Consider the following 27,549-nt stretch of genomic DNA (forward strand, 5'->3'; position numbering starts at 1 on the left):
TGAGCATTGAGTCACAGTGTGCTGTGTTTGTGTGTCTGTGCTGGTATAGGCTGCACATTGAGTCACAGTGAGGTGTGTGTGTGTGTGTGAGCACTGGTACAGGCTGTGCATTGAGTCAAAGGTGTGTGTGTGTGTGTTTGCTGGTGCAGGCTGCACATTGAATCACAGTGAGCTCTGTGTGTGTGTGTGTGTGTGTGTGTGCTGGTATAGACCATGCACTGAGTCACAGTGAGCCGTGTGTGTGTGTGCTGGTATAATCTGAGCATTGAGTCATAGTGAGGGGCATGTGTGTGTGTGCATGTGCTGTCATGGATGGTGCATTGAGTCACACTGAGAAAAACGTGTGTGTGTGTGTGTATGTGCTCATATAGACTGTGCATTGAGTCATAGTCAGGTGTGTTTGTGTGTGTGTGTGTTCAGGTATAGGCTGGGCATTGAGTCACAGTCAGCATGTGTGTGATGTGTGTGCATGCTGGTATAGGCTGTTCATTTAGTCACAGAGATTAGTGTGTGTCTGTGTTTGCTGGTATAGGCTGAACATTGAGTCACAGTGAGGTGTGTGTGTGTGTGTGAACTTACTGGTATAGGCTTTGCATTGAGACCCAGTGAGCTGTTTGTGTTTGAGTGTGTGTGTGTGTGTGTGTGTGCAGGTATAGGCTGTGTATTGACTCACAGTGAGCCATGTGTGTTTCTCTGTGTGTGTGAGCATGCTAGCATAGACTGTGCACTGAGTTACAGGGAGCCGTGTGTGTGTGTGCTGGTATAGACTGTGCATTGAGTCACAGTCAGGTGTGTTTTTGTGCATGTGTGTGCTGGTATAGACTATGCATTGATTAAAAGTCAACCGTGTGTGAGTGTGCATGCACGCTGTTATAGGCAGTGCACTGAGGCACAGTAAGGGGTGTGTGTATTCGTGGGCTGGTATAGGCAGACCAATGAGTGACAGTGAGGTCAGTGTGTGTGTATGTGTGTTGGCATAGGCTTGAGGGAGAGTGAGATGTTTGTGAGTGCGTGTGTGCTGGTATAGAGTGTGCACTGGGACACAGAGAGCCGTGTGTGTGTATGTGTGTGTGTGTGTGTGTGTGTGTGCGTGCCGGTATGGACATTTCATTGAGTCACATTGAGCCGTGTGTGTGTGTGTGTTTTTGTGGGTGTAGGTACGGATGGTGCATTGAGTCACAGTGAGGTGTGTGTGTGTGTGTACATACGTGTGTGCTGGTATACGATGTGCATTGAGTGTCAGGGAGGGGTGTCTGTGTCTGCCTGTGATGGCATTGGCTGTATATGGAGTCACATTGAGCCATGTGTGTGTGTGTGTATGTGTGCTGGTACAGGCATTGCAATGTGTCACAGTGAGCTGTGAATGTGTGTGTGTGTGTGTGTGTGTAGGTAAGAATGGTGCTTTGAATAACAGTAAGTAGTGTGTGTGTGTGTGTGCTGGTATGTGCTGTGCCTTGAGTCCCATTGAGATGGGTGTGTGTGTGTCTGCTGTTAGAAAATGTGCTTTGAGTCACAGAGAGCCATATGTGTTTGAGTGCATGCGAGTGTGATGGTATAGGCTGCGCATTGAGTCACGGTGAGATGTGTGTGTGTGTGTGTGTGTGTGTGTGTTGGTATAGAATGTTCATTGAGTCACAGTTAGCCATGTGTGTGTGTGTGTGTGTGTGTCCTGGTATAGAATCTGCATTGAGTCACAGTGAGCCATGTGTGTGTGCTGGCATAGGCTGTGCATTGAGTCACAGTCACCTGTGCGTTTGTGTGTATGTATTTGTGCTGCTACAGGCCGAATATTCAGTCACAGTTAGGTGTGTGTGTGTTGATATAGGCTATGGACTGAGTCACATTGAGCCGTCTGTGTGTGTGTGTGTGTGTGCTGTCATAGACTGTGCATTGAGTCACAGTGAGCCATGTGTGTGTGTGAAGGTATAGTCTGAGCACTGAGTCACAATGAGGTGTGTTGGTGCGTGCATGTGCTGGTATGGATGGCGCATTCAGTCACATTGAGCCATGCATGTGGGTGTGTGTGTGTGTGTGCTGGCATAGGCTGTGCATTGAGTCACAGTGAACCTTGTTTGTCTGTGCTGGAATAGTCTGAGCATTCAGTCACATCATGGTGTGTGTGTGCATGCGTGTGTGTGTGTGTGTGCATGTGTGTTTGTGTGTGTGATGGTATGGACTGTGCATTCAGTCACCCTAAGCCATGCATGTGTGTGTGTGTGTACGTACTGCTGTAGGCTGAGCATTGAGTCACAGTTAGGTGTGTGTGTGTGTGTTCTGGGATAGGCTGTGCACTGAGGCACACCGAGCCGTCACTGTGTGTGTGTGTGTGTATGTGTGCAGGCAGGTATGGGTGGTGCATTTAGTCACAGTGAGCCGAGTGTGTCTGTGTGTGCTGGCATAGGCTGTGCATTGATTCACAGTGAGCCGTGTGTGTGTGTGTGTGTGAGGGTGGGTGAGTGGGTGGGTGCTGGTATAGGTTGTGCATTCAGTCACAGTGAGGTATCTGTGCATGCGTGTGTGTGTGTGCTGGTATAGGCTGTGCATTGAGTCACTCTGATGTGGGTGTGTGTGCTGCTATAGATTCTACACTGAGTTACAGTGAGGTGTGTGTGTGTGTGTGTATGCAGTATAGGCTGTGCATTGAATCACAGTCAGTCGTGTGTGTGTGTGTGTGTGGTGCTGGCATATGCTGTGCATTGAGTCTCAGTAAGGTTTGTTTGTGTGTGTGTGTGTGCTTGTGTAGACTGTGCATTGAGTCACAATCAACCGTGTGTGTTTGTATGCTCATGCTGGTATAGGCTTTGCATTGAGAGACAGCTGTGAGTGTGTGTGTGTGTGTGCTTGTATAAACTGTGCACTGAGTCACTGATCTGTGTTTGTGTGTGTGATGGTATAGACTGTGCATTGACTCACAGTGAGCTGTTCTTGTGTGTGTGTGTGTGAGTGTGTGTCTGCTTTTAGAGTCTGTGCATTGAGGCACAGTGAGCCATATGTGTTTGAGTGCATGCGAGTTTGCTGCTATAGGCTGTGCACTGAGTCAAAGTGAACCACATTTGTGTGTGCAGGTATAGACTGTGCATTGGGTCAGAGTAAGCCGTGTGTGTGCGTGTGTTCTGGTATAGGCTGTGCATTGAGTCTCAGTGAGCTGTTCATTTGTGTGTGTGTGTGTGTGTGTTGGTACAGGCTGTACACTGAGTCACATTGAGACGTGTTTGTGTGTGTGTGTGCTGATACATGGTGCACATTGGGTCAGAGTCAGCCGTGTGTGTGTGTGTGCTTCAATAGGCTGCACATTGAGTCACAGTGAGCTGTGTGTGTGAGTGTGTGTGCTGATATAGGCTGAGCATTGAGTCACAGTGACGGATCTGTGTGTGTGTGTGATGGTACAGGCTGTGCATTGAGTCAGAGTGAAGTGTGTGTGAGTGTGTGTGTGTGCAGGTATAGGCTGGGAATTGAGTCACACTGAGCCGTGTGTGTGTGTGTGTGTGCTGGAATAGGCTGTGCATTGACTCACAGTGAGGGGTGTGTTTGTGTGTGACGCTACAGAAAGTGCTTTGAGTCACAATGAGGTGTGTGTGTTTGCAGGTATAGGCTGAGCATTGAGTCATAGTGAGGTTTGTGTGTGTGTGTGTGTGCTGGTATAGATTCTGCATTGAGTCACAATGAGCCGTGTGTGTGTTTGCTGGTATAGTCTGAGCACTGAGTCACAGTAAGGTGCATGTGTGTGTGTATGTGCTCGTATGGATGATGCATATAGTCACACTGATCCATACGACTGTGTGTGTTTGTGTGCTGTTATAGGCTGTTCACTGAGTTGCAGAGAGCTATCTGTGTGTGTCTGTGTGTGTCTGTGTGCAGGTATGGACGGTGTATTGAGTAACAGAGTGCCATGTGACTGTGTGTGTGTGTGTGTGTTCATGGGTGCTTGTTTAGGCTGTGCGTTCAGTCACAGTGAGCCATATGAGTGTGTGTTTGAGCTGGTATAGACTGTGCATTCAGTCAGAATAAACCGTGTGTGTGTGTGTGTGTGTGTGTGTGGTGGGTGCTGGTATATGTTGTGCATTCAGTCACAGTGATGTGTCTGTGTGTGCGTGTGTGTGTGTGTGCTGGTATAGGCTGTACATTGAGTCACTCTAATGTGGGTATGTGTGGGGCTATAGACTCTACACTGAGTTACAGTGAGGTGTGTGTGTGTGTGCGTGTGTATGCTGTACAGGCTGTGCATTGAATCACAGTCAGTCGTTGTGTGTGTGTGGTGCTGGTATATGCTGTGCATTGAGTCACAGTCAGGTGTGTTGTGTGTGTGTGTGTGTGTGTGTGCTTGTGTAGACTGTGCATTGAGTCACAATCAACCGTGTGTGTTTGTGTGCTCATGCTGGTATAGGCTTTGCATTGAGAGACAGCTGTGAGTGTGTGTGTGTGTGTGCTTGTATAAACTGTGCACTGAGTCACTGATCTGTGTTTGTGTGTGTGATGGTATGGACTGTGCATTGACTCACAGTGAGCTGTTCTTGTGTGTGTGTGTGTGTGAGTGTGTGTCTGCTTTTAGAGTCTGTGCATTGAGGCACAGTGAGCCATATGTGTTTGAGTGCATGCGAGTGTGCTGCTATAGGCTGTGCACTGAGTCAAAGTGAACCACATTTGTGTGTGCAGGTATAGACTGTCCATTGGGTCAGATTAAGCCGTGTGTGTGTGTGTGTGTTCTGGTATAGGCTGTGCATTGAGTCTCAGTGAGCTGTTCATTTGTGTGTGTGTGTGTGTGTGTTGGTACAGGCTGTACACTGAGTGACATTGAGACGTGTTTGTGTGTGTGTGTGCTGATACACGCTGCACATTGGGTCAGAGTCAGCCGTGTGTGTGTGTGTGCTTCAATAGGCAGCACACTGAGTCACAGTGAGCTGTGTGTGTGAGTGTGTGTGCTGATATAGGCTGAGCATTGAGTCACAGTGACGGATCTGTGTGTGTGTGTGATGGTACAGGCTGTGCATTGAGTCAGAGTGAAGTGTGTGTGAGTGTGTGTGTGTGCAGGTATAGGCTGGGAATTGAGTCACACTGAGGGGTGTGTGTGTGTGTGTGTGTGTGCTGGTATAGGCTGTGCATTGACTCACAGTGAGGGGTGTGTGTGTGTGTGAGACGCTACAGAAAGTGCTTTGAGTCACAATGAGGTGTGTGTGTTTGCAGGTATAGGCTGAGCATTGAGTCATAGTGAGGTTTGTGTGTGTGTGTGTGTGTGCTGGTATAGACTCTGCATTGAGTCACAGTGAGCCGTGTGTGTGTTTGCTGGTATAGTCTGAGCACTGAGTCACAGTAAGGTGCATGTGTGTGTGTATGTGCTCGTATGGATGATGCATATAGTCACACTGATCCATACGACTGAGTGTGTTTGTGTGTGTGCTGTTATAGGCTGTTCACTGAATTGCAGAGAGCCGTCTGTGTGTGTCTGTGTGTGTCTGTGTGCAGGTATGGATGGTGCATTGAGTAACAGGGTGCCATGTGTCTGTGTGTGTGTGTGTGTGTTCATGGGTGCTCGTTTAGGCTGTGCATTCAGTCACAGTGAGCCATATGAGTGTGTGTTTGAGCTGGTATAAACTGTGCATTGAGTCAGAATAAACCGTGTGTGTGAGTGTGTCCTGGTATAGGCTGTGCACTGAGTCACAGTAAGCTGTGTGTGTTTGTGTGTGCTGGTATAGGCTGAGCATTGAGTTACAGTGAGCTGTGTTTGTGTGTCTGTGTTGGTATAATCTGCACATTGTGTCACAGTGTGGTGTGTGTGTGTGTGTGTCTGTAGTTTTGTGTCCTGGTATAGAATCTGCATTGAGTCACATTGAGCCATGTGTGTGTGCTGCTGTAGGCTGAGTATTGAGTCTCAGTTAGGTGTGTGTGTGTGTGCTGGTATATGCTGTGCATTGGGTCACAGTGAGGTGTGTGTCTGTGTGTGTGCTTGTATAGGCTGCGCATTGAGTCACAATGAGGAGTGTGTGTGTTTGTGTGTGCTGATCTAGGCTGAGCATTGAGTCACTGTGAGGGGTGTGTGTGCGTATGTGTGTGTGTGTGCTGGTAAAGGCTGTGCATTGAGTCACACTGAGTTGTGTGGGAGGGTGTGCCTGTATAGATAGTGTATTGTGTCACAATGCCATGTGTGTGTGTCTGCACGCTGGTATAGGCTGTGCATTGAGTCACAGTGAGGCGTGTCTGTGTCTTTGTGTGTTGCTATATGCTGACCATTGAGTTACAGTGAGGTGTGTGTATGTGTGAGCTGGTATAGGGTTTGCCTTGAGTCACAGGTGTGTGTGTGTGTGTGTGTGTGCTGGTACAGGGAGCACATTGAGTCACAGTTGTGTGTGTGTGTGTGTGCTGGTGCTGGCTCTGCATTGAATCAAAGTGGGATGTGTGTGTGTGCGTGTGCTGGTATGGGCTGTGCATTGAGTCCCATTGAGGTGCGTGTGTGTGTGTCTGCTGTTAGAAAATGTGCTTTGAGTCACAGAGAGCCATATGTGTTTGAGTGCATGCGAGTGTGCTGGTATAGGCTGCGCATTGAGTCACGGTGAGATGTGTGTGTGTGTGTGTGTGTGTGTGTGTGCTGGTATAGAATGTTCATTGAGTCACAGTTAGCCATGTGTGTGTGTGTGTGTGTGTTTGTGTGTCCTGGTATAGAATCTGCATTGAGTCACAGTGAGCCATGTGTGTGTGCTGGCATAGGCTGTGCATTGAGTCACAGTCACCTGTGCGTTTGTGTGTATGTGTTTGTGCTGCTACAGGCCGAATATTCAGTCACAGTTAGGTGTGTGTGTGTTGATATAGGCTATGGACTGAGTCACATTGAGCCGTCTGTGTGTGTGTGTGTGTGTGCTGTCATAGGCTGTGCATTGAATCACAGTGAGCCTCTGTGTGTGTTTGTACGTGTGTGTAGGTATGGATGGTGCATTGAAACACAGTGAGCAGTGTGTGTGTGTGTGTGTGTGTGTGTGTGTGTATGCTGGTATAGACTGTGTATTGAGCCACTGTCAGGTGTGTGTTTGTGTGTGCTGGTACAGACTGTGTATTGAGTTACAGTCATTTGTGTGTGTGTGTGTGCTGGTATAGACAGCATTGAGTCACAGTCATGTGTGTGTGAGTGTGTGTGTCTGTGTGCTGTTATAGGCTTTGCACTGAATCACAGTGAGCCTCTGTGTGTGTTTGTATGTGTGTGTAGGTATGGATGGTGCATTGAAACACACTGAGCAGTGTGTGTGTGTGTGTGTGTGTGTGTGTGTGTGTGTGTACGGGGGCTAATTTAGGCTGTGCATTGAGCCATAGTGAGCCATGTGTGTGTGGTTGTGCTTGTATAGACTGTGCACTGAGTCACATTGAATGGTGTGTGTGTGTGTGTGTGTGTGTTTGTCCTGGTATAGGCTGTGCACTGAGTCACAGTGAGGTGTGTGTGGTGTATGTGCTGTTACGGATGGTGCATTGAGTTACACTGAGCCGTGTGTGAGTGTGTGTGTGTGTGTGTATGCTGGTATAGAGTGTGTATTGAGCCACAGTCAGGTGTCTGTTTGTGTGTGCTGGTATAGACTGTGTATTAAGTCACAGTCATTTGTGTGTGTGTGTGTGCTGGTATAGACTGCATTGAGTCACAGTCGTGTGTGTGTGAGTGTGTGTGTCTGTGTGCTGTTATAGGCTTTGCACTGAATCACAGTGAGCCGTCTGTGTGTGTTTGTATGTGTGTGCAGGTATGGATGGTGCATTGAAACACACTGAGCAGTGTGTGTGTGTGTGTGTGTGTACGGGTGGAAATTTAGGCTGTGCATTGAGTCACAGTTAGGTGTGTGTGTGTGTGATGGTATAGGCTGTGCATTGGGTCACAGTGAGGTGTGTGTCTGTGTGTGTTCTTGTATAGGCTGCGCATTGAGTCACACTGAGGAGTGTGTGTGTTTGTGTGTGCTGATCTAGGCTGAGCATTGAGTCACTGTGAGGGGTGTGTGTGTGTGTGTGTGTGCTGGTACAGGCTGTGCATTGAGTCACACTGAGTTGTGTGTGCAGGTGTGCCAGTATAGATAGGGCATTTTGTCACAATGCCATGTGTGTGTGTCTGCACGCTGGTATAGGCTGTGCATTGAGTCACAGTGAGGCGTGTCTGTGTCTTTGTGTGTTGCTATATGCTGACCATTGAGTAACAGTGAGGTGTGTGTATGTGTGAGCTGGTATAGGCTTTGCCTTGAGTCACAGGTATGTGTGTGTGTGTATGCTGGTACAGGCAGCACATTGAGTCACAATTGTGTGTGTGTGTGTGTGCTGATGCTGGCTCTGCATTGAATCTCAGTGGGGTGTGTGTGTGTGTGTGTGTGTGTGTGTGCTGGTATGGGCTGTGCATTGAGTCCCAATGAGGTACGTGTGTGTGTGTCTGCTGTTAGAAAATGTGCTTTGAGTCACAGAGAGCCATATGTGTTTGAGTGCATGCGAGTGTGCTGGTATAGGCTGCGCATTGAGTCACGGTGAGATGTGTGTGTGTGTGTGTGTGTGTGTGTGTGCTGGTATAGAATGTTCATTGAGTCACAGTTAGCCATGTCTGTGGGTGTGTGTGTGTGTGTGTCCTGGTATAGAATCTGCATTGAGTCACAGTGAGCCATGTGTGTGTGCTGGCATAGGCTGTGCATTGAGTCACAGTCACCTGTGCGTTTGTGTGTATGTGTTTGTGCTGCTACAGGCCGAATATTCAGTCACAGTTAGGTGTGTGTGTGTTGATATAGGCTATGGACTGAGTCACATTGAGCCGTCTGTGTGTGTGTGTGTGTGTGCTGTCATAGGCTGTGCATTGAATCACAGTGAGCCTCTGTGTGTGTTTGTACGTGTGTGTAGGTATGGATGGTGCATTGAAACACAGTGAGCAGTGTGTGTGTGTGTGTGTGTGTATGGGTGCGAATTTAGGCTGTGCATTGAGCCATAGTGAGCCATGTGTGTGTGGTTGTGCTTGTATAGACTGTGCACTGAGTCACATTGAATGGTGTGTGTGTGTGTGTGTGTGTGTTTGTCCTGGTATAGGCTGTGCACTGAGTCACAGTGAGGTGTGTGTGGTGTATGTGCTGTTACGGATGGTGCATTGAGTTACACTGAGCCGTGTGTGAGTGTGTGTGTGTGTGTGTATGCTGGTATAGAGTGTGTATTGAGCCACAGTCAGGTGTCTGTTTGTGTGTGCTGGTATAGACTGTGTATTAAGTCACAGTCATTTGTGTGTGTGTGTGTGCTGGTATAGACTGCATTGAGTCACAGTCGTGTGTGTGTGAGTGTGTGTGTCTGTGTGCTGTTATAGGCTTTGCACTGAATCACAGTGAGCCGTCTGTGTGTGTTTGTATGTGTGTGCAGGTATGGATGGTGCATTGAAACACACTGAGCAGTGTGTGTGTGTGTGTGTACGGGTGGAAATTTAGGCTGTGCATTGAGCCATAGTGACCCATGTGTGTGTGGTTGTGCTTGTATAGACTCTGCACTGAGTCACATTGAACGGTGTATGTGTGTGTGTTTGTCCTGGTATAGGCTGTGCATTGAGTCACAGTGAGGTGTGTGTCTGTGTCTGTGCTGGTATAGGCTGCACATTGAGTCACAGTGAGGTGTGTGTGTGTGTGTGTGTGTGCACTGGTACAGGCTGTGCATTGAGTCAAAGGTGTGTGTGTGTTTGCTGGTGCAGGCTGCACATTGAATCACAGTGAGCTGTGTGTGTGTGTGTGTGTGTGTGCTGGTATAGACCATGCACTGAGTCACAGTGAGCCGTGTGTGTGTGTGCTGGTATAGTCTGAGCATTGAGTCATAGTGAGGGGCATGTGAGTGTGTGTGCATGTGCTGTCATGGATGGTGCATTGAGTCACACTGAGAAAAACGTGTGTGTGTGTGTGTATGTGCTCATATAGAGTGTGCATTGAGTCATAGTCAGGTGTGTTTGTGTGTGTGTGTGTTCAGGTATAGGCTGGGCATTGAGTCACAGTCAGCATGTGTGTGATGTGTGTGCATGCTGGTATAGGCTGTTCATTTAGTCACAGAGAGGAGTGTGTGTCTGTGTTTGCTGGTATAGTCTGAACATTGAGTCACAGTAAAGTGTGTGTGTGTGTTTGAACTTACTGGCATAGGCTTTGAATTGAGTCCCAGTGAGCTGTTTGTGTTTGAGTGTGTGTGCAGGTATAGGCTATGTATTGACTCACAGTGAGCCATGTGTGTTCCTCTGTGTGTGTGAGCATGCTAGCATAGACTGTGCACTGAGTTACAGGGAGCCGTGTGTGTGTGTGCTGGTATAGACTGTGCATAGAGTCACAGTCAGGTGTGTTCTTGTGCATGTGTGTGCTGGTATAGACTATGCATTGATTAACAGTCAACCGTGTGTGTGTGTGTGTGTGTGCATGCACGCTGTTATAGGCAGTGCACTGAGGCACAGTAAGGGGTGTGTGTGTTCGTGGGCTGGTATAGGCAGACCAATGAGTGACAGTGAGGTCAGTGTGTGTGTGTGTGTGTGTTGGCATAGGCTTGAGGCACAGTGAGATGTTTGTGAGTATGTGTGTGCTGGTATAGACTGTGTATTAAGTCACAGTCATTTGTGTGTGTGTGTGTGCTGGTATAGACTGCATTGAGTCACAGTCGTGTGTGTGTGAGTGTGTGTGTCTGTGTGCTGTTATAGGCTTTGCACTGAATCACAGTGAGCCGTCTGTGTGTGTTTGTATGTGTGTGCAGGTATGGATGGTGCATTGAAACACACTGAGCAGTGTGTGTGTGTGTGTGTGTACGGGTGGAAATTTAGGCTGTGCATTGAGTCACAGTTAGGTGTGTGTGTGTGTGATGGTATAGGCTGTGCATTGGGTCACAGTGAGGTGTGTGTCTGTGTGTGTTCTTGTATAGGCTGCGCATTGAGTCACACTGAGGAGTGTGTGTGTTTGTGTGTGCTGATCTAGGCTGAGCATTGAGTCACTGTGAGGGGTGTGTGTGTGTGTGTGTGTGCTGGTACAGGCTGTGCATTGAGTCACACTGAGTTGTGTGTGCAGGTGTGCCAGTATAGATAGGGCATTGTGTCACAATGCCATGTGTGTGTGTCTGCACGCTGGTATAGGCTGTGCATTGAGTCACAGTGAGGCGTGTCTGTGTCTTTGTGTGTTGCTATATGCTGACCATTGAGTAACAGTGAGGTGTGTGTATGTGTGAGCTGGTATAGGCTTTGCCTTGAGTCACAGGTATGTGTGTGTGTGTATGCTGGTACAGGCAGCACATTGAGTCACAATTTTGTGTGTGTGTGTGTGCTGATGCTGGCTCTGCATTGAATCTCAGTGGGGTGTGTGTGTGTGTGTGTGTGTGTGTGTGTGCTGGTATGGGCTGTGCATTGAGTCCCAATGAGGTACGTGTGTGTGTGTCTGCTGTTAGAAAATGTGCTTTGAGTCACAGAGAGCCATATGTGTTTGAGTGCATGCGAGTGTGCTGGTATAGGCTGCGCATTGAGTCACGGTGAGATGTGTGTGTGTGTGTGTGTGTGTGCTGGTATAGAATGTTCATTGAGTCACAGTTAGCCATGTGTGTGTGTGTGTGTGTGTGTTTGTGTGTCCTGGTATAGAATCCGCATTGAGTCACAGTGAGCCATGTGTGTGTGCTGGCATAGGCTGTGCATTGACTCACAGTGAGGGGTGTGTGTGTGTGTGAGATGCTACAGAAAGTGCTTTGAGTCACAATGAGGTGCGTGTGTTTGCAGGTATAGGCTGAGCATTGAGTCATAGTGAGGTTTGTGTGTGTGTGTGTGTGCTGGTATAGACTCTGCATTGAGTCACAGTGAGCCGTGTGTGTGTTTGCTGGTATAGTCTGAGCACTGAGTCACACTAAGGTGCATGTGTGTGTGTATGTGCTCGTATGGATGATGCATATAGTCACACTGATCCATACGACTGTGTGTGTTTGTTTGTGTGCTGTTATAGGCTGTTCACTGAGTTGCAGAGAGCCGTCTGTGTGTGTCTGTGTGTGTCTGTGTGCAGGTATGGATGGTGCATTGAGTCACAGTGATCAGTGTGGGTGTGTGTGTGTGATTGTGTGCTGGTACAGGCTGTGCATTGAGTCACACTGAGGGGTGTGTGTGTATGTGTGTGCTGGTATAGATAGTGCATTGAGTCACAGTGCCGTGTGTGTGTGTCTGTACGCTGGTATAGACTGTGTATTGAGTCACAGTGAAGGGTGTGTGTGTGCTGCTATAGGTTGACCATTGAGTCACAGTGAGCTGTGTATGTGTGCTGATACAGGCTGCTTATTGAGTCACAGGTGTGCTTGTGTGTGTGTGCTGGTGCAGGCTGCACATTGAGTCACAGTGAGGTGTGTGTGGTGTATGTGCTGGTATGGATGGTGCATTGAGTTACACAGGGCCGTGTGTGTGTGTGTATGCTGGTATAGACTGTGTATTGAGCCACTGTCAGGTGTGTGTTTGTGTGTGCTGGTATAGACTGTGTATTGAGCCACTGTCAGGTGTGTGTTTGTGTGTGCTGGTATAGACTGCATTGAGTCACAGTCATGTGTGTGTGAGTGTGTGTGCCTGTGTGCTGTTATAGGCTTTGCATTGAATCTCAGTGAGACTCTGTGTGTGTTTGTACGTGTGTGTAGGTACGGATGGTGCATTGAAACACAGTGAGCAGTGTGTGTGTGTGTGTGTGTGTGTACGGGTGCGAATTTAGGCTGTGCATTGAGCCATAGTGAGCCATGTGTGTGTGGTTGTGCTTGTATAGACTGTGCACTGAGTCACATTGAACGGTGTGTGTGTGTTTGTCCTGGTATAGGCTGTGCACTGAGTCACAGTGAGGTGTGTGTGGTGTATGTGCTGTTATGGATGGTGCATTGAGTTACACTGAGCCGTGTGTGAGTGTGTGTGTGTGTGTGTTTATGCTGGTATAGAGTGTGTACTGAGCCACAGTCAGGTGTCTGTTTGTGTGTGCTGGTATAGACTGTGTATTAAGTCACAGTCATTTGTGTGTGTGTGTGTGTGCTGGTGTAGACTGCATTGAGTCACAGTCGTGTGTGTGTGAGTGTGTGTGTCTGTGTGCTGTTATAGGCTTTGCACTGAATCACAGTGAGCCGTCTGTGTGTGTTTGTATGTGTGTGCAGGTATGGATGGTGCATTGAAACACACTGAGCAGTGTGTGTGTGTCTGTGTGTGTGTACGGGTGCAAATTTAGGCTGTGCATTGAGCCATAGTGACCCATGTGTGTGTGGTTGTGCTTGTATAGACTGTGCACTGAGTCACATTGAACGGTGCGTGTGTGTGTGTTTGTCCTGGTATAGGCTGTGCATTGAGTCACAGTGAGCTGTGTGTCTATGTGTGTGCTGGTATAGGCTGAGCATTGAGTCACAGTGAGCTGTGTTTGTGTGTCTGTGCTGGTATAATCTGAGCATTGAGTCACAGTGAGGTGTGTGTGTGTGTGTGAGCACTGGTACAGGCTGTGCATTGAGTCAAAGGTGTGTGTGTGTGTTTGCTGGTGCAGGCTGTGCATTGAATCACAGTGAGCTGTGTGTGTGTGTGTGCTGGTATAGTCTGAGCATTGAGTCATAGTGAGGGGCTTGTGTGTGTGTGCATGTGCTGTCATGGATGGTGCATTGTGTCACACTGAGAAAAACGTGTGTGTGTGTGTGTATGTGCTCATATAGACTGTGCATTGAGTCATAGTCAGGTGTGTTTGTGTGTGTGTGTGTTCAGGTATAGGCTGGGCATTGAGTCACAGTCAGCATGTGTGTGATGTGTGTGCATGCTGGTATAGGCTGTTCATTTAGTCACAGAGAGGAGTGTGTGTCTGTTTGCTGGTATAGGCTGACCATTGAGTCACAGTGAGGTGTGTGTGTGTGTGTGTGTGAACTTACTGGTATAGGCTTTGCATTGAGTCTCAGTGAGCTGTTTTTGTTTGAGTGTGTGTATGTGTGTGTGTGTGCAGGTATAGGCTGTGTATTGACTCACAGTGAGCCATGTGTGTTTCTCTGTGTGTGTGAGCATGCTAGCATAGACTGTGCACTGAGTTACAGGGAGCCGTGTGTGTGTGTGCTGGTATAGACTGTGCATTGAGTCACAGTCAGGTGTGTTTTTGTGCATGTGTGTGCTGGTATAGACTATGCATTGATTAACAGTCAACCGTGTGTGTTTGTGTGTGTGTGCACGCAAGCTGTTATAGGCAGTGCACTGAGGCACAGTAAGGGGTGTGTGTGTTCGTGGGCTGGTATAGGCAGACCAATGAGTGACAGTGAGGTCAGTGTGTGTGTGTGTGTGTGTGTGTTGGCATAGGCTTGAGGCACAGTGAGATGTTTGTGAGTGCGTGTGTGCTGGTATAGAGTGTGCACTGAGACACAGAGAGCCGTGTGTGTGTGTGTGCCACTATAGACATTTCATTGAGTCACATTGAGCCGTGTGTGTGTTTTTGTGTGGGTGTAGGTACGGATGGTGCATTGAGTCACAGTGAGCTGTGTGTGTGTGTGTACATATGTGTGTGCTGGTATACGATGTGCATTGACTTTCAGTGAGGGGTGTCTGTGTCTGCATGTGATGGCATAGGCAGTGCATTGAGTCACATTGAGCCGTGTGTGTGTGTATGTGTGCTGGTACAGGCATTGCACTGTGTCACAGCGAGCTGTGAATGTGTGTGTGTGTGTGTGTGTGTAGGTAAGAATGGGCTTTGAATTACAGTAAACAGTGTGTGTGTGTGTGTGTGTGTGCGTGTGCTGGTCTGGGCTGTGCATTGAGTCCCATTGAGGTGCGTGTGTGTGTGTCTGCTGTTAGAAAATGTGCTTTGAGTCACAGAGAGCAATATGTGTTTGAGTGCATGCGAGTGTGCTGGTATAGGCTGCGCATTGAGTCACGGTGAAATGTGTGTGTGTGTGTGTGTGTGCTGGTATAGAATGTTCATTGAGTCACAGTTAGCCGTGTGTGTGTGTGTGTGTGTTTGTGTGTCCTGGTATAGAATCTGCATTGAGTCACAGTGAGCCATGTGTGTGTGCTGGCATAGGCTGTGCATTGAGTCACAGTCACCTGTGTGTTTGTGTGTATGTGTTTGTGCTGCTACAGGCCGAATATTCAGTCACAGTTAGGTGTGTGTGTGTTGATATAGGCTATGGACTGAGTCACATTGAGCCGTCTGTGTGTGTGTGTGTGTGTGTGCTGTCATAGGCTGTGTATTGAGTCACAGTGAGCCATGTGTGTGTGTGATGGTATAGTCTTAGCACTGAGTCACAATGAGGTGTGTTGGTGCGTGCATGTGCTGGTATGGATGGTGCATTCAGTCACATTGAGCCGTGCATGTGGGTGTGTGTGTGTGTGTGTGCTGGCATAGGCTGTGCATTGAGTCACAGTGAACCTTGTTTGTGTGTGCTGGAATAGTCTGAGCATTCAGTCACATCATGGTGTGTGTGTGCATGCGTGTGTGTGTGTGTGGGCATGTGTGTTTGTGTGCGTGATGGTATGGACAGTGCATTCAGTCACCCTAAGCCATGCATGTGTGTGTGTGTGTATGTACTGCTGTAGGCTGAGCATTGAGTCACAGTTAGTTGTGTGTGTGTGTGTTCTGGGATAGGCTGTACACTGAGGCACACTGAGCCATCACTGTGTGTGTGTGTGTATGTGTGCAGGCAGGTATGGGTGGTGCATTTAGTCACAGTGAGCCGAGTGTGTCTGTGTGTGCTGGCATAGGCTGTGCATTGATTCACAGTGAGCCGTGTGTGTGTGTGTGTGTGTGTGTGTGTGAGGGTGGGTGGGTGGGTAGGTGCTGGTATAGGTTGTGCATTCAGTCACAGTGAGGTATCTGTGCATGCGTGTGTGTGTGTGCTGGTATAGGCTGTGCATTGAGTCACTCTGATGTGGGTGTGTGTGCTGCTATAGATTCTACACTGAGTTACAGTGAGGTGTGTGTGTGTGTGTGTATGCTGTATAGGCTGTGCATTGAATCACAGTCAGTCGTGTGTGTGTGTGTGTGTGGTGCTGGCATATGCTGTGCATTGAGTCACAGTCAGGTGTGTTTGTGTGTGTGTGTGCTTGTGTAGACTGTGTATTGAGTCACAATCAACCATGTGTGTTTGTGTGCTCATGCTGGTATAGGCTTTGCATTGAGAGACAGCTGTGAGTGTGTGTGTGTGTGCTTGTATAAACTGTGCACTGAGTCACTGATCTGTGTTTGTGTGTGTGATGGTATAGACTGTGCATTGACTCACAGTGAGCTGTTCTTGTGTGTGTGTGTGTGAGTGTGTGTCTGCTTTTAGAGTCTGTGCATTGAGGCACAGTGAGCCATATGTGTTTGAGTGCATGCGAGTTTGCTGCTATAGGCTGTGCATTGAGTCAAAGTGAACCACATTTGTGTGTGCAGGTATACACTGTCCATTGGGTCAGAGTAGGCCGTGTGTGTGCGTGTGTTCTGGTATAGGCTGTGCATTGAGTCTCAGTGAGCTGTTCATTTGTGTGTGTGTGTGTGTGTGTGTGTTGGTACAGGCTGTACACTGAGTCATATTGAGACGTGTTTGTGTGTGTGTGCGCTGATACATGGTGCACGTTGGGTCAGAGTCAGCCGTGTGTGTGTGTGTGCTTCAATAGGCTGCACATTGAGTCACAGTGAGCTGTGTGTGTGAGAGTGTGTGCTGATATAGGCTGAGCATTGAGTCACAGTGACGGATCTGTGTGTGTGTGTGATGGTACAGGCTGTGCATTGAGTCAGAGTGAAGTGTGTGGAGTGTGTGTGTGCAGGTATAGGCTGGGAATTGAGTCACACTGAGCCGTGTGTGTGTGTGTGTGTGTGTGTGCTGGTATAGGCTGTGCATTGACTCACAGTGAGGGGTGTGTTTGTGTGTGACGCTACAGAAAGTGCTTTGAGTCACAATGAGGTGTGTGTGTTTGCAGGTATAGGCTGAGCATTGAGTCATAGTGAGGTTTGTGTGTGTGTGTGTGTGTGCTGGTATAGATTCTGCATTGAGTCACAGTGAGCCGTGTGTGTGTTTGCTGGTATAGTCTGAGCACTGAGTCACACTAAGGTGCATGTGTGTGTGTATGTGCTCGTATGGATGATGCATATAGTCACACTGATCCATACGACTGTGTGTGTTTGTCTGTGTGCTGTTATAGGCTGTTCACTGAGTTGCAGAGAGCCATCTGTGTGTGTCTGTGTGTGTCTGTGTGCAGGTATGGACGGTGTATTGAGTAACAGAGTGCCATGTGTCTGTGTGTGTGTGTGTGTGTTCATGGGTGCTCGTTTAGGCTGTGCATTCAGTCACAGTGAGCCATATGAGTGTGTGTTTGAGCTGGTATAGACTGTGCATTGAGTCAGAATAAACCGTGTGTGTGTGTGTGTGTGTTTCCTGGTATAGGCTGTATATTGAGTCTCAGTGAGCTGTTCATCTGTGTGTGTGTGTGTGAAGGTATAGGCTGTGCATTTAATCACAGTGATGTGTGTGTGTGTGTGTCTGCTGGTATATACCCTGCATTGAGTCGCAATGTGCCATGTGTGTGTGCTGGCATAGGGTGCGCACTGAGTCACAGTGAGCCGTGTGTGTGTGTGCTGGTATAGTCTGAGCATTGAGGCACAGTGAGGTGCGTGCATGTGTGTGTATATGCTGCTTAAGGACTGTGCATTGAGACAAAGTCAGGTGTGTTTGTGTGTTTGTGGATCCTGATGTAGAGTGCGTTGAGCCACACTCAGCCATGTGTGTGTGTCTGTGTGTGCATGCTGGCATAGACTGTTCATTGAGTCACAGTGAGGTGTGTGTGTGTGTGTCTGTGTGTGTGTGTGCTGGTATAGTTTCTGCATTGAGTAACAGAGAGCCATGTGTGTGTGGTGGCATAAGCTGTTCATTGAGTCACAGTGAGCCGGGTGTGTGTGCTGGTATAGACTGTGCATTGAGTCACAGTCAACCGTGTGTGTGTGTGATGGAATAGACTGTGCATTGACTCACAGTGAGTTGTTCGTGTGTGTGTGTTTGTGTGTGTGTGTCTGCTGTTAGAGCCTGTGCATTGAGTGTCACAGAGAGCCATATGTGTTTGAGTGCATGCGAGTGTGCTGGTATAGGCTGTGCTTGAGTCACAGTGAACCGCATTTGTGTATGCAGGTATAGACTGTACATTGAGTCACAGTCAGCTGTGCATGAGCCTGTATGTGTTTGTGTTGCTACAGGCTGAGTATTGAGTCACAGGTGTGTGTGTGTGTTGATATAGGCTATGGCCAGAGTCACATTGAGCCTTCTGTGTGTGTGTGTTTGTGTTTGCAGGTATGGACGGTGCATTGAGTCACAGGGAGCCGTGTGTGTGTGTGTGTGTGTGCTGGTATGGGCTGTGCATTGAGTTATATTAAGGTGTGTGTATGTGCTGGTATAGGGTGTGAAATGAGTCACAGCCGTGCATGTGTGTGTGTGTATGTATGTTTGTGTGCTGGTACAGGCTGTGCATTTAGTCACACGAGGTGTGTGTGGGTGAGCTGGCATAGATAGTGCATTGAGTCACAGTGCCATGGTGTGTGTCTGCCCGCTGGTATAGGCTGTGCATTGAGTCACAGTGAGGGTTGTGTGTGTCTGTGTGTGCTGCTATATGCTGACCATTGAGTCACAGTGAGGCGTGTGTGTGTGTGTGCTGGTACAGGCAGTGCATTGAGTCCCAGTGAGGTGCGTGTGTGTGTGTGTGTCGGTATAGAGTCTTCACTGAGTCACAGTGAGCCATGTGTGTGTGACGACATAGGCTGTGCATTGAGTCACAGTGAGCCGTGTGTCTGTGTGCTGGTATAGTCTGAGCATTGAGTCACACTGAGGTTGTGTGTGTGTGTTTATGCTGGTATGGATGGTGCATTGAGTTACACTGAGCCGTGTGTGTGTGTATATGTGCTGGTATAGACTGTGTATTGAGTCACAGTCTGTGTCTGTGTGCTGGTATAAATGGTGCATTGAGTCACAGCTGTGTGTGTGTGAGTGTGTGTGTCTGTGTGCTGTTATTGGGTTTGCACTGAATCACAGTGAGCCATCTGTGTGTGTTTGTATGTGTGTGTGTGTGCAGGTATGGCTGGTGCATTGAGTCGGAGTGATCAGTGTGTGTGTGTGTGTGTGCTGGTACAGGCTGTGCATTGAGTCACACTGAGGTGCGTGTGTGTATGTGTGTGCTGGTATAGATAGTGCATTGAGTCACAGTGCCGTGTGTGTGTCTGTACGCTGGTATAGACTGTGTATTGAGTCACAGTGAAGGGTGTGTGTGTGCTGCTATAGGTTGACCATTGAGTCAGAGTGAGCTGTGTATGTGTGCTGATACAGGCTGCTTATTGAGTCACAGGTGTTTTTGTGTGTGTGTGCTGGCGCAGGCTGCACATTGAGTCACAGTGAGGTGTGTGTGGTGTATGTGCTGGTATGGATGGTGCATTGAGTTACAGTGAGCCGTGTGTGTGTGTGTGTGTGTGTGTGTGTGTGTATGCTGGTATAGACTGTGTATTGAGCCACTGTCAGGTGTGTGTTTGTGTGTGCTGGTATAGACTGTGTATTGAGTTACAGTCATTTGTGTGTGTGTGTGTGCTGGTATAGACTGCATTGAGTCACAGTCATGTGTGTGTGAGTGTGTGTGTCTGTGTGCTGTTATAGGCTTTGCACTGAATCACAGTGAGCCTCTGTGTGTGTTTGTATGTGTGTGTAGTTATGGATGGTGCATTGAAACACAGTGAGAAGTGTGTGTGTGTGTGTGTGTGTGTGTGTGTACGGGTGCGAATTTAGGCTGTGCATTGAGCCATAGTGAGCCATGTGTGTGTGGTTGTGCTTGTATAGACTGTGCACTGAGTCACATTGAACGGTGTGTGTGTGTGTGTGTGTTTGTCCTGGTATAGGCTGTGCACTGAGTCACAGTAAGCTGTGTGTGTTTGTGTGTGCTGGTATAGGCTGAGCATTGAGTTACAGTGAGCTGTGTTTGTGTGTCTGTGTTGGTATAATCTGCACATTGTGTCACAGTGTGGTGTGTGTGTGTGTGTGTCTGTAGTTTTGTGTCCTGGTATAGAATCTGCATTGAGTCACATTGAGCCATGTGTGTGTGCTGCTGTAGGCTGAGTATTGAGTCACAGTTAGGTGTGTGTGTGTGTGCTGGTATATGCTGTGCATTGGGTCACAGTGAGGTGTGTGTCTGTGTGTGTGCTTGTATAGGCTGCGCATTGAGTCACAATGAGGAGTGTGTGTGTTTGTGTGTGCTGATCTAGGCTGAGCATTGAGTCACTGTGAGGGGTGTGTGTGCGTATGTGTGTGTGTGTGCTGGTAAAGGCTGTGCATTGAGTCACACTGAGTTGTGTGGGAGGGTGTGCCTGTATAGATAGTGTATTGTGTCACAATGCCATGTGTGTGTGTCTGCACGCTGGTATAGGCTGTGCATTGAGTCACAGTGAGGCGTGTCTGTGTCTTTGTGTGTTGCTATATGCTGACCATTGAGTTACAGTGAGGTGTGTGTATGTGTGAGCTGGTATAGGGTTTGCCTTGAGTCACAGGTGTGTGTGTGTGTGTGTGTGTGCTGGTACAGGGAGCACATTGAGTCACAGTTGTGTGTGTGTGTGTGTGCTGGTGCTGGCTCTGCATTGAATCAAAGTGGGATGTGTGTGTGTGTGTGTGCTGGTATGGGCTGTGCATTGAGTCCCATTGAGGTGCGTGTGTGTGTGTCTGCTGTTAGAAAATGTGCTTTGAGTCACAGAGAGCCATATGTGTTTGAGTGCATGCGAGTGTGCTGGTATAGGCTGCGCATTGAGTCACGGTGAGATGTGTGTGTGTGTGTGTGTGTGTGTGTGTGCTGGTATAGAATGTTCATTGAGTCACAGTTAGCCATGTCTGTGGGTGTGTGTGTGTGTGTGTCCTGGTATAGAATCTGCATTGAGTCACAGTGAGCCATGTGTGTGTGCTGGCATAGGCTGTGCATTGAGTCACAGTCACCTGTGCGTTTGTGTGTATGTGTTTGTGCTGCTACAGGCCGAATATTCAGTCACAGTTAGGTGTGTGTGTGTTGATATAGGCTATGGACTGAGTCACATTGAGCCGTCAGTGTGTGTGTGTGTGTGCTGTCATAGGCTGTGCATTGAATCACAGTGAGCCTCTGTGTGTGTTTGTACGTGTGTGTAGGTATGGATGGTGCATTGAAACACAGTGAGCAGTGTGTGTGTGTGTGTGTGTGTATGGGTGCGAATTTAGGCTGTGCATTGAGCCATAGTGAGCCATGTGTGTGTGGTTGTGCTTGTATAGACTGTGCACTGAGTCACATTGAATGGTGTGTGTGTGTGTGTGTGTGTGTGTTTGTCCTGGTATAGGCTGTGCACTGAGTCACAGTGAGGTGTGTGTGGTGTATGTGCTGTTACGGATGGTGCATTGAGTTACACTGAGCCGTGTGTGAGTGTGTGTGTGTGTGTGTATGCTGGTATAGAGTGTGTATTGAGCCACAGTCAGGTGTCTGTTTGTGTGTGCTGGTATAGACTGTGTATTAAGTCACAGTCATTTGTGTGTGTGTGTGTGCTGGTATAGACTGCATTGAGTCACAGTCGTGTGTGTGTGAGTGTGTGTGTCTGTGTGCTGTTATAGGCTTTGCACTGAATCACAGTGAGCCGTCTGTGTGTGTTTGTATGTGTGTGCAGGTATGGATGGTGCATTGAAACACACTGAGCAGTGTGTGTGTGTGTGTGTGTACGGGTGGAAATTTAGGCTGTGCATTGAGCCATAGTGACCCATGTGTGTGTGGTTGTGCTTGTATAGACTCTGCACTGAGTCACATTGAACGGTGTATGTGTGTGTGTTTGTCCTGGTATAGGCTGTGCATTGAGTCACAGTGAGGTGTGTGTCTGTGTCTGTGCTGGTATAGGCTGCACATTGAGTCACAGTGAGGTGTGTGTGTGTGTGTGTGCACTGGTACAGGCTGTGCATTGAGTCAAAGGTGTGTGTGTGTTTGCTGGTGCAGGCTGCACATTGAATCACAGTGAGCTGTGTGTGTGTGTGTGTGTGTGTGCTGGTATAGACCATGCACTGAGTCACAGTGAGCCGTGTGTGTGTGTGCTGGTATAGTCTGAGCATTGAGTCATAGTGAGGGGCATGTGAGTGTGTGTGCATGTGCTGTCATGGATGGTGCATTGAGTCACACTGAGAAAAACGTGTGTGTGTGTGTGTATGTGCTCATATAGAGTGTGCATTGAGTCATAGTCAGGTTTGTTTGTGTGTGTGTGTGTTCAGGTATAGGCTGGGCATTGAGTCACAGTCAGCATGTGTGTGATGTGTGTGCATGCTGGTATAGGCTGTTCATTTAGTCACAGAGAGGAGTGTGTGTCTGTGTTTGCAGGTAGAGGCTGAAAATTGAGTCACAGTAAAGTGTGTGTGTGTGTTTGAACTTACTGGCATAGGCTTTGAATTGAGTCCCAGTGAGCTGTTTGTGTTTGAGTGTGTGTATGTGTCTGTGTGTGCAGGTATAGGCTGTGTATTGACTCACAGTGAGCCATGTGTGTTTCTCTGTGTGTGTGAGCATGCTAGCATAGACTGTGCACTGAGTTACAGGGAGCCGTGTGTGTGTGTGCTGGTATAGACTGTGCATAGAGTCACAGTCAGGTGTGTTCTTGTGCATGTGTGTGCTGGTATAGACTATGCATTGATTAACAGTCAACCGTGTGTGTGTGTGTGTGTGTGTGCACGCACGCTGTTATAGGCAGTGCACTGAGGCACAGTAAGGGGTGTGTGTGTTCGTGGGCTGGTATAGGCAGACCAATGAGTGACAGTGAGGTCAGTGTGTGTGTGTGTGTGTTGGCATAGGCTTGAGGCACAGTGAGATGTTTGTGAGTGCGTGTGTGCTGGTATAGAGTGTGCACTGAGACACAGAGAGCTGTGTGTGTGTGTGTGTGTGCCGGTATAGACATTTCATTGAGTCACATTGAGCCATGTGTGTGTGCGCGGTTGTGTGGGTGTAGGTACGGATGGTGCATTGAGTCACAGTGAGCTGTGTGTGTTTGTACATATGTGTGTGCTGGTATACGATGTGCATTGAGTTTCAGTGAGGGGTGTCTGTGTCTGCATGTGATGGCATAGGATGTGCATTGAGTCACATAGAGCCGTGTGTGTGTGTATGTGTGCTGGTACAGGCATTGCACTGTGTCACAGTGAGTTGTGAATGTGTGTGTGTGTGTGTGTGTAGGTAAGAATGGGCTTTGAATTACAGTAAGCAGTGTGTGTGTGTGTGTGTGCGTGTGCTGGTATGGGCTGTGCATTGAGTCCCATTGAGGTGCGTGTGTGTGTGTCTGCTGTTAGAAAATGTGCTTTGAGTCACAGAGAGCCATATGTGTTTGAGTGCATGCGAGTGTGCTGGTATAGGCTGCACATTGTGTCACGGTGAGATGTGTGTTTGTGTGTGTGTGTGTGCTGGTATAGAATGTTCATTGAGTCACAGTTAGCCATGTGTGTGTGTGTGTGTGTGTTTGTGTGTCCTGGTATAGAATCTGCATTGAGTCACAGTGAGCCATGTGTGTGTGCTGGCATAGGCTGTGCATTGAGTCACAGTCACCTGTGCATTTGTGTGTATGTGTTTGTGCTGCTACAGGCCGAATATTCAGTCACAGTTAGGTGTGTGTGTGTTGATATAGGCTATGGACTGAGTCACATTGAGCCGTCTGTGTGTGTGTGTGTGTGTGTGTGCTGTCATAGGCTGTGTATTGAGTCACAGTGGGCCGTGTGTGTGTGATGGTATAGTCTGAGCACTGAGTCACAATGAGGTGTGTTGGTGCGTGCATGTGCTGGTATGGATGGTGCATTCAGTCACATTGAGCCGTGCATGTGGGGGTGTGTGTGTGTGTGTGTGCTGGCATAGGCTGTGCATTGAGTCACAGTGAACCTTGTTTGTGTGTGCTGGAATAGTCTGAGCATTCAGTCACATCATGGTGTGTGTGTGCATGCGTGTGTGTGTGTGTGGGCATGTGTGTTTGTGTGCGTGATGGTATGGACAGTGCATTCAGTCACCCTAAGCCATGCATGTGTGTGTGTGTGTATGTACTGCTGTAGGCTGAGCATTGAGTCACAGGTGTGTGTGTGTGTGTTCTGGGATAGGCTGTACACTGAGGCACACTGAGCCGTCACTCTGTGTGTGTGTGTGTATGTGTGCAGGCAGGTATGGGTGGTGCATTTAGTCACAGTGAGCCGAGTGTGTCTGTGTGTGCTGGCATAGGCTGTGCATTGATTCACAGTGAGCCGTGTGTGTGTGTGTGTGTGAGGGTGGGTGAGTGGGTGGGTGCTGGTATAGGTTGTGCATTCAGTCACAGTGAGGTATCTGTGCATGCGTGTGTGTGTGTGCTGGTATAGGCTGTGCATTGAGTCACTCTGATGTGGGTGTGTGTGCTGCTATAGATTCTACACTGAGTTACAGTGAGGTGTGTGTGTGTGTGTGTATGCTGTATAGGCTGTGCATTGAATCACAGTCAGTCGTGTGTGTGTGTGTGTGTGGTGCTGGCATATGCTGTGCATTGAGTCACAGTCAGGTGTGTTTGTGTGTGTGTGTGCTTGTGTAGACTGTGTATTGAGTCACAATCAACCATGTGTGTTTGTGTGCTCATGCTGGTATAGGCTTTGCATTGAGAGACAGCTGTGAGTGTGTGTGTGTGTGCTTGTATAAACTGTGCACTGAGTCACTGATCTGTGTTTGTGTGTGTGATGGTATAGACTGTGCATTGACTCACAGTGAGCTGTTCTTGTGTGTGTGTGTGTGAGTGTGTGTCTGCTTTTAGAGTCTGTGCATTGAGGCACAGTGAGCCATATGTGTTTGAGTGCATGCGAGTTTGCTGCTATAGGCTGTGCATTGAGTCAAAGTGAACCACATTTGTGTGTGCAGGTATACACTGTCCATTGGGTCAGAGTAAGCCGTGTGTGTGTGTGTGTTCTGGTATAGGCTGTGCATTGAGTCTCAGTGAGCTGTTCATTTGTGTGTGTGTTGGTACAGGCTGTACACTGAATCACATTGAGACGTGTTTGAGTGTGTGTGTGCTGATACATGCTGCACGTTGGGTCAGAGTCAGCCGTGTGTATGTGTGTGCTTCAATAGGCTGCACACTGAGTCACAGTGAGCTGTGTGTGTGAGTGTGTGTGCTGATATAGGCTGAGCATTGAGTCACAGTGACGGATCTGTGTGTGTGTGTGTGATGGTACAGGCTGTGCATTGAGTCAGAGTGAAGTGTGTGTGAGTGTGTGTGTGTGCAGGTATAGGCTGGGAATTGAGTCACACTGAGCTGTGTGTGTGTGTGTGTGTGCTGGTATAGGCTGTGCATTGACTCACAGTGAGGGGTGTGTGTGTGTGTGAGACGCTACAGAAAGTGCTTTGAGTCACAATGAGGTGTGTGTGTTTGCAGGTATAGGCTGAGCATTGAGTCATAGTGAGGTTTGTGTATGTGTGTGTGTGCTGGTATAGACTCTGCATTGAGTCACAGTGAGCCGTGTGTGTGTTTGCTGGTATAGTCTGCGCACTGAGTCACAGTAAGGTGCATGTGTGTGTGTGTATGTGCTCGTATGGATGATGCCTATAGTCACACTGATCCATACGACTGTGTGTGTTTGTGTGTGTGCTGTTATAGGCTGTTCACTGAGTTGCAGAGAGCCGTCTGTGTGTGTCTGTGTGTGTCTGTGTGCAGGTATGGCCGGTGTATTGAGTAACAGGGTACCATGTGTCTCTGTGTGTGTGTGTGTGTGTGTTCATGGGTGCTCGTTTAGGCTGTGCATTCAGTCACAGTGAGCCATATGAGTGTGTGTTTGAGCTGGTATAGACTGTGCATTGAGCCAGAATAAATCGTGTGTGTGTGTGTGTGTGTGTCCTGGTATAGGCTGTATATTGACTCTCAGTGAGCTGTTCGTCTGTGTGTTTGTGTTGGTACAGGCTGTACACTGAGTCACATTGAGACATGTTTGTCTGTGTGTGTGCGTGTGCTGCTACAGGCTGTTCATTGAGTCAGAGTGAAGTGTGTGTGTGAGTGCGTGAGTGTGCAGGTATATGCTGGGAACTGAGTCACACTGATCCGTGTGTGTGTGTGTGTGTCTGTGTGTGTGCTGGTATAGACTGTGCATTGATTCAGAATAAACCGTGTGTGTCTGTGTGTGTGTGTGTGTGTGTGCTGCTATAGGCGTTTCATTGAGTCACAGTGAGCTATGTGTGTGTGTGTGTGTGCTGGTATAGGCTGTGCACTGAGTCACAGTGAGCCGTGTGTGTGTGTGTGTGTGCAGGTATGGATAGTGCATTGAGTCACAGTGAGCTGTGTGTGTGTTTGTGTTCAGGTATAGGCTGTACATTGATTCAGAGTGAGCCATGGGTCTGTGTGTGCGTTTTCTGGTATAGCCTGTGCATTGAGTCAGAGTCAGGTTTCTTTCTGTGTGTGTGTGTGCTGGTATAACTGTGCATTGAGTCACAGTCAACTACGTGTGTGTGTGTGTGTATACTGGTATATGCTGCGCATGCACTCACATTGAGGGGGGGGTGAGTGTGTGTATGCTGGTATAGTCTGAGCATTGAGTCACAGTGAGCTGTGTGTGTGTGTGTGTGTGTGTGCTATTGGAGACTGTGCATTGAGTCACAGTGAGCCATATGTGTGTGTGCATGCCTGTGTGCTGGTGTAGGGTGCGCATTGAATCAAATTGACCCCTGCTTGTTTGTGCTTGTATAGACTGTGCATCGAGTCACAATTAGCCATGCGTGTGTGTGTGTGTGTGTGTGTGCTTGCTGGTATAGGCTGAACAGTGAGTCATACTCATGTGTGTGTGAGTGTGGTGGTATCAGCTTTGCATTGAGTCACAGTGAGGGTTGCATGTGTCTGTGTGTGTGTACTACTATAATCTGAGCACTGAGTCACAGTGAGGTCTGTGTGTGTGTGAACAGGTGGTATCTTAGGCTGGGCATTGAGTCAGAGTGCACCATGTGTGTTTGTTTTTGTGCTGGTATAGACTATGCACTGAGTCACTTTGAGCCGTGTGTGTGTGTGTGTTTGTCCTGGTATAGGCTGTGCATTGAGTCACAGTGAGCTGTGTGTGTATGTGTGTGCTGGTATAGGCTGAGCATTGAGTCACAGTGTGCTGTGTTTGTGTGTCTGTGCTGGTATAGGCTGCACATTGAGTCACAGTGAGGTGTGTGTGTGTGTGTGAGCACTGGTACAGGCTGTGCATTGAGTCAAAGGTGTGTGTGTGTGTGTTTGCTGGTGCAGGCTGCACATTGAATCACAGTGAGCTCTGTGTGTGTGTGTGTGTGTGTGTGTGCTGGTATAGACCATGCACTGAGTCACAGTGAGCCGTGTGTGTGTGTGCTGGTATAATCTGAGCATTGAGTCATAGTGAGGGGCATGTGTGTGTGTGCATGTGCTGTCATGGATGGTGCATTGAGTCACACTGAGAAAAACGTGTGTGTGTGTGTGTATGTGCTCATATAGACTGTGCATTGAGTCATAGTCAGGTGTGTTTGTGTGTGTGTGTGTTCAGGTATAGGCTGGGCATTGAGTCACAGTCAGCATGTGTGTGATGTGTGTGCATGCTGGTATAGGCTGTTCATTTAGTCACAGAGATTAGTGTGTGTCTGTGTTTGCTGGTATAGGCTGAACATTGAGTCACAGTGAGGTG

Source organism: Eschrichtius robustus (assembly GCF_028021215.1).
Source record: "Eschrichtius robustus isolate mEscRob2 chromosome Y unlocalized genomic scaffold, mEscRob2.pri SUPER_Y_unloc_3, whole genome shotgun sequence".
Lineage (NCBI taxonomy): Eukaryota > Metazoa > Chordata > Mammalia > Artiodactyla > Eschrichtiidae > Eschrichtius > Eschrichtius robustus.